The sequence below is a fragment of the Camellia sinensis genome, chromosome 14, assembly GCF_055761805.1.
Source record: "Camellia sinensis isolate YWXY chromosome 14, ASM5576180v1, whole genome shotgun sequence".
NCBI classification, from domain to species: domain Eukaryota; kingdom Viridiplantae; phylum Streptophyta; class Magnoliopsida; order Ericales; family Theaceae; genus Camellia; species Camellia sinensis.
This window is the reverse complement of record NC_138974.1, coordinates 65,169,746-65,181,196: the sequence shown is the minus strand read 5'-3', so window position 1 is coordinate 65,181,196 and position 11,451 is coordinate 65,169,746. Positions and strand designations below refer to the sequence as shown.

The 11,451-nt window shown below is 38.7% G+C and overlaps 1 long non-coding RNA gene and 1 pseudogene across 2 annotated transcripts; both read right to left on the bottom strand.

Annotated features, from left to right (window-relative positions):
* On the bottom strand, window positions 1–4,867 carry LOC114264749 (UDP-glucose iridoid glucosyltransferase pseudogene; annotated as a pseudogene).
* Window positions 4,868–8,123: 3,256 nt separating this feature from the next.
* Window positions 8,124–11,084, bottom strand: LOC114264757 (uncharacterized). Of its 2 annotated transcripts, XR_014350860.1 has the most exons (3): window positions 10,762–11,084; window positions 9,071–9,916; window positions 8,124–8,706 (listed from the first exon to the last, which is right to left on the bottom strand). It is a non-coding gene; the product is annotated as an uncharacterized LOC114264757 (long non-coding RNA). The 2 variants fall into 2 exon arrangements; XR_003630099.2 differs by lacking the exon at window positions 10,762–11,084 and having other exon boundaries at window positions 9,071–10,086.
* Window positions 11,085–11,451: the final 367 nt, after the last annotated feature.

Here is an 11,451-nt window from a genome sequence, read left to right as displayed (position 1 = left end):
TCACAAAGACAAAATAAATTCTACCAAGTCATTCAAGGAATTGTAGGAAGAACCACCCTCATTAACACAAACCTTAACCTTTTTCTTCAAATTAGTAGCTCTCTCTCATCCCCTCCATTCTTCCCCTCCCATAAGCCTTTTCACCATTCTCTCTATCTCCCATCTCAACAATCCATCCCCCACTAGTTCCAGACCCACCTTCCACACACTATTACCATACCTCGCATTCACTTTCTGGTCTCCAAAACACGGCGAACATATCATCGGAACCCCCTCCGAAACACTTTCTAGGACCGAGTTCCACCCACAGCGGCTCCAAAACCCGCCTACTCCACCATGAGCCAACACCTCCTTTTGGGGTGCCTACTTCACAATGCATCCTCTCTCACCAATCACATCATCAAAACCTTCTGGCAATAGCTCGATCTATTCAGACCCATGAACTGAACTGGGTCGAATCACCCACAAGAATGTCTGCCCACTATTAGCCAGCCCCCAAGCCATCTCTGCTAGCTCTGTCTCGTTCACAAAAGCTAAGCTTCCCAAGCTTTTGTATAGAACAGAGTTTTGGGCTTGCTTGTCAAGCCAAATGCAGTTGATATTTTCCTCAAGTAAGGAAGTGCTCGAAGAGGGTGAGGAGATTTTGAATAGAGGGCCGATTGGGAAGAATGAGATTTGATGGTGGTGTTGGAGTTCGAACAATGTCGGGTTCTCTAGAAGTCCAAGGTGTTCCAGATGATGACAAAGGATGTTGTTTCGTTGCAGACAATGAACAGAAGAAGTTGGAGCAGGGATTCTACACTGTCGGATTTGGAGATGGGTAGGTCTTTGAACCTCAGGGGATGGAGTCCCGGGACTAGGTCCTACAATTTAGAATCTGGATATATGGAGTTTATGGTTAGTGAATAATCTTAATTTTTTGCAATATATAAAGTGTATATAGGGCATAGAATTCTCCGTATATAAGATTATACTTGTTAATAACTATTACTAATTTATTTAAAATTTTCAGATAGCCGTGTTGTTATCATTATAGCAGTAGTGTTTTTTTTCTTCTCTTTTGTGGAGTAACTTCTACATTTCTGTCTAGCTATGTTTTTGTTTTGCCATTATTTCTTTTAGGTTGTGTTTGATTAGGAGATTTAGGCGGTCAGGGCTTGTGTCTGCTTAATGTTTGTCAGTTAGTTTTTGTTTTGCTATTTTCTTCTTGTTTTGTCATCGTGGTTGAGATATGTATAATTTCCTTTACGTATTGTTATTCTATTTTTTTTGTTTTTTTAAACTAAATTGGTGAAACTTTATATTAGAACCCTTTTATGATTTTTGAAAATCCCCGCATAAGAGTTATGATGCCAAAATTGCTTCATTTCTTTTTCGTCTTCTTCTTCTTCTTCTATTTATTATTTATAATTATTATTAAAAAATAAAAAAAAATCTCTCAACCGCATGGATTGTAATTTCATAATATAGCCTGTGCACAACCATATATATACACTAATGTTTTGACATAAAAATGTAGATATACTGAATTTTGCAATTGCCTTCTACAATTTTTCATAATTACGAATTTTTCGCATGACAACATCATTATTAATATTATCAAAAATTGTTTTCATCCAATGGGTTGGGTGTTCAAATTTTAATAAAATGAGTTCATGCCAACAATCTAAGCCCTTGTTTGGCATGAGGATTTTTGAGGCTAAAAATGTTAAAATAATCACAAAAAGATAAAATATACTAAAAAGTCAATAAAATAAAATGTTTTTCTCTCATAAAAGTCAAAAAAATTGAAAAGCTCATCCAAACGAGACTTTTTAATCGCAGATATAGCTAAAAATCCAAAAACCAACCCACATCCTAAATGAAACCTAAGATGATCAACAAATAAACAAACAAACTAAAAAATTCATAGATAACAAGTGATCATGAAAACATATTGTATAATCAAGTGAATACCCTTAACCTTAATAAGGTGCGTGAGAGAGAGTGAGTTAGTGGGTTAATTGTAAGGTATATATACCTTGCAAAAGAAAGTAGACGGCCTCATGGAGGCTAGTCATGGAACCATAAACAACCATAGCAGAAGCACCACTGGTTTGCAACACCATGGTCGGAATCTTCAGATGATTAGCGACGGTCTCAATGGCATGCATGAGTGTGTCATAGTGTAACAACCCTCATACTGTTTACCGATTAATGACTGATTGTGTACTGATAAACAGTGATTACCGTTAAACTGAACTAATTATGACTGATAATTGGACTGGTTAAAGTACTGAACCGACTGACTGAAAACTGGAACTGAATTGACTGAGTATGTGTGTTAATTGGTATTCTATCTGTTTGATTGTTTCTTTGATCTGTTCACGTGTTCTGTTTAAACTGCTAATTGAAGGCCTTATCGGCGGCCGAAGCCGAAACTGATTGATGTTTTATGATCATCATAATTAATGTGATTTTATGGTATATTTATCTGAAAACTGATTAGGTGTGATTAAATTAGATTAAATCCTGATCAATTGCTTAAGTTGGCCTTATTTACCAAACTAGCCTTAAGTGCCCACTACCTCATACACCTTTGAGCTCATTACACTTGAATCAAAAACCATCTCCTCAGCCATTTCCCTTCTCATTGCCGACTAGAGAGAGATAGAGTAAGAGGAAAAGAGTGATCCAACTTGATTCATCTTTAGAATTGCTTGGAATTGGAGGAATTGAAAGCTTAAGTGCATAATTGAACCTCTAGACTTGCATTCAAGGAACCTAGGTAAGGATTTCATCTTCTCATTCTTGTGTTTGAACTAATTCTTGCATGGTCCATGTTAAATTGTAGAGCTAAGTCATGTTTTAGTTCATGCATGTTGATATAGAGCATAATTCATGCTTGCATGTTTGAATTGTTAAGTTGAGAGTGGGTTTCATGGTAAAAGAGTGCATGCATGTCCATAACTTTGTATTGGTCCATGTTTTCAACTTGTTTTTGGATAAATTGGCTCACTAGAGCATGTTTTGAAGCTTTGAAATGATTTGAATTCATGCATGTTTGCATGTTCATCGTATTCTCGATATTGGTTTGAAATTGGGTTTGAATTAAACACCCTTGGGCTTTGGTTTCTCAAATCGAGCTTTGAACCATGTTATTCTATGTGTTTACAAGTGTTTTTCCAGAAATTAGCCCAAGAGGATCGGTTTTGATGCTTTTGAACTTGAGTTTGAGCTTGGAGGTGCAATCTGGGATTTCCAGATTTCGCACTCCCGCTCGAGCGGAGATAGAGACGCTCGAGCGTGGAATCCGAGCATCCAGCATCTCTCTGCACTGTTTTACAGTCCGCTCGAGCGAAGGATTGGGCGCTCGAGCGGAATCACGTGTCTCAAGCTCGAGCGGGCGTCAAGCGTCCGTCGAGCGGAGATTTCACCCATCCAGCACTTTTGACTGTTTTGCAGAACGCTCGAGCGGGTAATTCTATCTGCATGTCCGCTCGAGCGGAGTTACCTACGCTCGAGCGGGACTCTGTTTTCTGAAAAATCTGAAACTGCTTTTAAAAGTGCATCTTTGCATCCTCATCTCATTCTAGGCATTCTTAGACCTAGTTTAAGACATCTTGTTGAGGATATAGATGTAGAACACACCGAGGCAATTAGGGATTAAATTATGATATTTCCCAACTGTGTAGCTTAGTGTGTGTTCAACCTGTGAACTGTGTAGGGTTGGCGACTGGGGAGACACGCTCTAGCATACCGTAGCCCGAACTCTGTGAGTAACAATTGTGTAAAGATATGTTCAACTGATTATCTTTGAATACTGAACTGAACTGTTTACTGAACTGGTATTACTGAATGAATGTATGTCCTTTATTTCTGAACTGTACTGTGGCATCCTTAGCACCTACTGTTTACTGTTACTGTTACAGAGATCTCTGTCGATTCCCTCGTGGAGCCACTACTGTTTACTGACTGATGGCCATCATTACTGTTTGGTCTTTTAAGACCTACTGTTACTGATATGCTAATGGATGTACCACATATGACTGTTTACTGTATTGAGCAACTGAAATACTGATTGAAGTGAACTGTTTTCATTACTGTAAGGACATTCATTCTAAACCCCTTTACGCTTTATGTTATTCACTGGGCTTTAGCTCACTGCTCATATATATATATAGGTGTACAGGCACCGGATCAAAGCTTGAGGCGTCAGGGTTTTCCAGTTTTGTCAAGCCAACCACCGTGCCTCACTGCGAGGTTCCGAGTTCGCCATGCTATGGCTTGGGGTGTCTTTTCCCCCGCTAGTCCCTGTTACTGTTTGTATTACTGTACTGCACTGCTGTACTGTACTGTTATCAAGGGATTAGATCCCTGTACTGAATGTCTGTAAATGCTTGTATAGCCTGTACTGTTGTGATTATATGAATGCATGAAAAATCTTTTTGGCATACAGACTGTCACAGCTCATTGGGCATTGTTTATTTACTGTATTGGCTTCCGCCAGGCTCTGTATTCTGTTTTATTGGATTACTGTTCTGCAGGCCTTCGGTAATCTCGGATTACTGGCCGATTACGGTGCTAAACCCATAGGGCCGGGTTTGGGTCGTGACACATAGATAATACAGGCCACTTCATTTCTCTTCCTCTCTCCTTGGTTCATCATTTGAGCCAAGCATTCTCTAAGTGGAGCTTCACAGTTGGTGTTAATAGTTGACACAGGAGTTGGGAAATCTCCGGAAGAGGTGTCGCGGTCGGTTAGGCCGTTTGGGATATGGCGAAAGATGAGATGAGAGTGGTTGGAAGGGTTGGGAGAGTTGAAGAAGGTGTATGCAATTGTGATGGAGAAGCCTTTAGAGTGAAGGGTAGTGCCCAGTTCCATCATAGGACTTATGTGCCCTTATATTGGACATGGTACTAGCACCACCACCGTCCACCACCTCTTTCTCTTCCTTGATTTTTCATTCTCTTTCTAAATTGGTGGTTGCAATATTGCTTTAACAACCCTTTCGAAGTTTATATATTGAGTAATGTAAATACACAGTTTCTTATTATTGGATGGCCACACTAAAATTCGCAATAGATTAGGGGTTGGTTTGAGAAGTGGGTTGGCTTTTTAACTTTTTGACTATTTTATTCTAGTGTTAAAAAGTCTTGTTTAGAAAGGACTTTTTGGCTTTTTTGACTTTTTGTTAGGGAAATAATATAATGATTGTGATTTGGATATGATGCTTTGTTTTATTAGGCTAAAAAGCCTATTTTGTCTTTTTGTGACTAAAATAATCCTAAACCCAATCCAATCATTCTTTCCAAACGAAGCCTAAATACACAGTTTTTTTAGCTTTTTAGTATGTTTAGAAAGAATTTTTTCATTTTTACAAAAAGATGTGAAAAAATAATATAAATAAAGGCAAAATAGGTAAATTGACATTTTTACCCTTTAATGTAGACAACTCTATATCCACCACCATGTTACTTTACCTAACATGCTCTCAGGTGAAGTGATAAAGACAAGAGGCTCGACATGTGTAGCAACATATAAGGAGGGGAAATACAGGGTTGTTAGCATCATATAATGTTGGTACGGATATAATATAATGGACTTAACCGATTTTGATATGTAAGAATATGGTTTTAAAAAAAATGTACAAATTGGATCTCACCAGTTTTCGAACTCAAAAAAATAGTTATAAAGGAATTTTTTTTTTTATAATTTCATTGGTGAATTATGTTAAAATTTGTGGAATGTAATAATTATATTAAATTTTTTCCCAAAAAATCATTTCAGGCAATTTTTTTCACAACTTCCCTAGTAATTATATATATGTCCGAACTCTTGTCAAATGTTCATTATAATTCAATGACCACATCCATACCAAATTCTTTGCAAAACTCAGATTTTTCCCAACAAATATATAGAAACAAAGCAAAGATTAGACTTCACCAATTTGGTATTCCAAAATAATTTCTCATTAAAAAAAATAAATATTTAACGAAAATGTTTAATTTATGATTTGTGAAATATAATCAGTTTGTTTGATTTGGCTTTTCAAGATTCACTTATCAGAAAAATAGAATTCGTTTGTATCGCTTATGTTTTGTTTGGTACACCTTGAATAATTTTATTATGCTAATTCATTTAACTATTACATACACGTAAGAGCCGATTCTTCAGTGGCAGCCAGGGATTTCATTCGAGTGCTTTTGGCGAGTAGGAGTTTGAGGGGTGCGTTTTTTGGCAGAAACAAGGGTATTGTAGGTGATACAGTTCTGTCCGGTTGGCACTCGTGCGCTCCTCCTCGAGGGAGAGTTTGAAGGGTGAAGTTGGGTGTTGTTTTTGTCGAGTTTGCCAATGGGTGTTGGTCTGTGGAGTTTGGCAGCAGAGGCATAGGTGTGGGTTTTGGGTGTGAGCGAGAAGAAGGCCTGGGGTGGGTGGGTTTCGGCAGTGGGTGTTCCCGGGCAGTGGGTGTTGCAGTAGAGGTGTTTTTCTGTCGGCAGTGGGTGTATTCGGCAGTGAGTGGTGTTCCCAGCCGTGGGTGTTGCAGCAGGGGTGCTTTCTGTCGGTGTATTCGGCAGTGGGTGGTGTTCCCAGTGGTGGCTATGGTGTCTCCTTGGTAGAGGCGTGCCTAGAGGTGGCGTGGACAGCAGCTTCGAGTGGGTAGCTGAAGTGCAGAGGCGTGTATTGTTTCTTGCAGCAGAGGCGTGCTGGGTCAGGTCACGCAGCAGAGGCGTGTTGGGAGTTGTAGCTGCAGAGGAGTGGTTTAGTGTTGTTAGCTTATTTTGGGTGATGGGTAAGTTCATTTAGTTAGTCGTGGGTGTTTTTGGTGGGTTGAGTATGTGAGGATTCTTGTATTTTAAATTCTCTAGTTAAGTTCTTCTTAGCTTTTTTGGTTAAAAAAAAAAAATCGAGAGGCTTGGGGGTTGGTTGTATGGATGCGAGTAGCAGTAGTAGGGATATTTTTATACTGCCGAATCTCTCTCAATGCATGTCATCTTCCTGTACTTTTAATTTCATGCTGTTTAATGAAATTTTTCTTTGCTGATCAAAAAAAAAAACCATAAAAACACTGAAAAAATATAATCTGTGTGAAAAAAATCTTTACAAATTTAAATAGCAATAATATAAGCAGTCCCGCTACGTAGGCCGAATTCATTGTGGCCCGAATGGCTTGAGGTGCCAAAACAACATCGTTTTGGCATCTTCTTTTCTTTTTTCTTCTCCTTTTTCCCCCATCCCCCTCTCTTCTTCCTCTTCTTCCTTCTCTGATCTGTTCCGCTCTACTCTTCAAAAAAATCAAAATCTAAATCAAAAAATCGAAATAAAAAAAAAAACCACCAAATCCAAAAACAAATCAAAATAAAAAACAAACCCACAACAATTGAGGAGATGAGAGGAAAGAGATAGAGTAGAGACAGATCTATGTGTGTATATGTGTATACACACATAGATCTGTTGAGAGAAGAGGGAGGAAGAGACCCACCGCCGTGCCATCATCGTCGTGCCATCGCCTCCGTCGTGCCGCCATCACCTCCGTCGTGCCGCCATTACTTCCGTCACACCGCCATCACCTCTTCTCTCTTTTTTCTCTCTTCCTCCCTCTTCTCTCTGCTCTATTCTCTCTTCACTCTTCTCCTTGTTTCAGAGATAAAAGAGAAGCAAAAAAAATTCTAAACGACGTCGTTTTGAATTTGGGCCACTTGAGCCTCAGAAATTTCGAGCTCTGAAGCATTTTTCCAATATAAAAAATATTGTTCATCAATGCAGTACATCTGTTGTAGTTCTAGTGTAATCAAAAAATTGTTAGAAAAAAACACGAAAACACGAAAATTGATGACTTCAAATGTATTCACTTATAGAAAACATATAATAGAACACGGAAACACAAAAACCCACAAAAAAAAAAAAGAAAAAAAGAAATTTGAATGTAGAAAATTTGAACCACATAGAGTGAAATTTTGTGAATCTTATGTTTTACAAAAATTTTCAAAAATCACTGCCAACATGTTTTCAGAATTTCATTGATAATTACATCTATACACTCTTTTTGCAATACTTTTTAATGAACTCTTTCAAACTTGAAAATAAAATTGGTTTGAACTTCTCTGTGCAAAACTCCATTAAAAAGTAATGCCAAAACTTATCTGTAAAACTCCAACCAAACTCTGCTACCAACAGCTTCCACCATATAAAAACTTAAAGTTAAAAAAAATACACAAGCTGTCTTCTCCAATTTCCTGAAACATAGCATAGTATTGACATGCATCGCTTAACATTTGCAGCTAGTGAGCATTACGGCTAATTTGGACCAACTCTGCCCTGATTTGAGCCCACACCTGCGCCATCTCAATGTCGTCGTCCCCAGATATCAGGGCATCGTCAAGGGTAGCCAAATCATCTCGGTCAGGCATATCCGGATAAGCATACTTTGTCACATTGGTGACAGCTACAACTATCTCATCGTCTTGACTATTTCTGCATATAAAATTATGTAAAGCCACGGATACTGCAACCAATGGCACCTGCACTTTACGAAAATCAAACCAAGGCATATCTTTAAGAAATCTCCATCGCGCCTACCAAGCACCCGCTCAATCACACTTCGCAAAGATGAGTGTGCACAGTTGAACAACTCATTATGGTTTCTTGAATTGTGCCTTTGAAATTCCGGTTTGTTGTATCGGTTGCCTTTGTATAGTGCTAGGGCGCCCTTCTTATTGCTATATCTACAAGATAATAGCAGCCTATCAAACACGAAATGTTCATAACATTTATATAGACAAGTGTATGGGTAATCAAATGGAACCTGATAAGGTACAAAAATTGCAATAACTTTTCACGCTCTATGAAAGAAATATTTTTTTCGTTGCAACATCAAGTCATATTTTTTATATGCTTCCAACATCAAGTCATATTTCTTAGTTGATTTTTGAGAAAAATAAAACAATTGTTATTAATCGTGACCTAATTTAATTTTTTCATATAAACCAAAAGATAATAATCCATCATAACATAAATTTTCAATTCACACCAACTGTATCTGAGCAAATCAAAAGATATTCACAAAAATATGGATTTGGGTGTACGTACTATCGAGTGGAGTAGGGAAATTTTATTTTGCATCCTCGGTTACATTGCTCAAAACCCAACTATCATGCATGATGCCCTCCCACCTGTAAGATACAAACACGAATCACATGTTAACGTCACACACCACCAAAATGTTCTGAGAGTGGCACCTATTTCGACTGAAATACAGGGCTGCTTCTGACTCCTTTATGCATGCTAGCATGTGTGTCTCATCCAAGGCACCTAAGCAATCATACACATCACGTAAGCGACAGTCGCACATTAATATCAACAAATAAATTGAATGTGTAATTGCATCTTCAAAGTCGCATCTTCATATGAACATAATCCAAAACGTTGAATAATAGTTTTGTGCACTTTGAACGGCAAATATTGTGGTTAGGACTGCAGATAGGGATCCTTGTACGTATGAAACTGAGAGGGGGGCTTGCAGTGAGCGATGGTGAACTTTTTCATTGCTTTTGATACATTACGAAAATACCGTGAAATTGTTTCACCAGAGTGTTGGAATTGTTCTTGTAGCTGCCTGTTTGGCAGGTTTTTAAGCACATAAATGCATATTGCAACTCTCCTCAACGTGCAAGCCGTGCGCAAGCTCAGGTACACACAACTGGAAATCATTTACCAATGTAGCACATAACCGAGTGAACACATGTTTGGGCATGCACAATTCATATCGGAATAAGCCACTGTGCAATCCATGTCCGCCCTATCAAGATGGAATTCTATGCACTTCAACATAAGCATAGTTCAATTCATTCTGCCACTATGTTGCGAGCGCAGCGAAATCATATAACATTTGATTCATCCGTGCACCGTCGTCGTCGTCATCGTCATCGTTCATCTCTAGTAAAAATACGACCACAATAGGTTAGCACAAGTTCATTTGTTGTAAAGATGGCATTATATGATGAATGACAATGGGCTAGACTGGGGCTCAAGATCACATTCCCCGTCCCCAATCCCTGAATATAAAAAACTCTTTGTCCCTACCCCCGATCCCTGACAGGAGCCAATCACCCCCGCCCCCGCTCCCGCCCCCGCCCCCGCCCCCGCCCCCGCCCCAGCCCCAGCCCCATAACGGGGATTGGGTTTCCTCGACCTTGAAAAATCCTCAACATCACCATCTTCCCAAGAAGACAGAATGGGAGAAAACCCAGGAGAGAACCCAGAATGTCAATTGCTCATACTCATCAAATGCTCTATAATTGTATCAATCCAAGAAGTACAAAACCCAAGAAGTATCAACCCAAGAATTATAAAACCTCATACTCATCAAATGCTCTGTAACTGCATCAATCAACAAGTATGAAAACAAATCAGAATGTCAAATCTATCATATACCCACTTGCAAATTACTTCTAAAGACCCCAATGATCCAAATTTTCAAAGAAATCTGAAACAAGAATTTTCACACATCTTCAAAAAACCCCAGAAACTTTCAAGTTGTGAACAAATCTAAAATGGGCATTTGACAAATCCATATCAAATACCATCAGGGAAGACTAGAAAAAACTTCAAATTTGGAAGAAATCCTAAAATTGTTATGCTGTAAAATAGAAGAAAATAAATTTTAAATTTACCTACACTGTCTTTAAAGAGCCTTTGCCAAGGATTTCATCGTACTACAAAAAAAAAAAAAAAAAACAAACAGAAACGAGAGAGAGAGAGAGAGAGAGAGAGAAGAAAACCATTAAAACGTAGTCTAACCCATCTGTAAATCTGAAAAGCTCACCAAACGATGAGTGACGCGAGATTGAAGGAGAGATGAGATGAGGCAAAGAAAGGCAGATCCGAGGTAGTTTCGAAACCAAATCTAAGGTGGCAAAGTCCAGATCTGAAGCGGAAGAGGGCAGTAGATTCTAGATTTGAGTCGTCATCATCATCACAGAAAGAAAGATGAGAACGAGATAGAGATTGGTGGTGCTTCGATCGACGACAGTGGAAATCAGAGATGGGCGCGGAGAGAAATGAGATGAAAGACAGTTTGTATTGTCTGTGAGGTAAGGTTTGGTTTATATATGTGTATATATATATATATATATAAAGGGGTATAACGGTAATTTCAGTTCTGGGAAAATGGGGATGGGGACCGACCGAGGCTGGGGCCGGGGAACGTATCCCTGTCCCCGGCTCAAAAATGGTCAGAGATTTATTTTCAAATACCATTCCTGACCCATCGGGGGTATTTTTTGAAAAAAAACCCTTCTAATAGGAATTGGGGAGTCGAGTCCCCGTCAGGTTGGTTTCAAATTGTCATCCCTACATTATATACAAAGTCCTTGGGATAAACAAATTTTTTTTTTAATATACACATAACATTGGAAATAACCAAATGGAGAAATGGAAAGCCTTACCGCATATGCTATCTAAGTAATTGG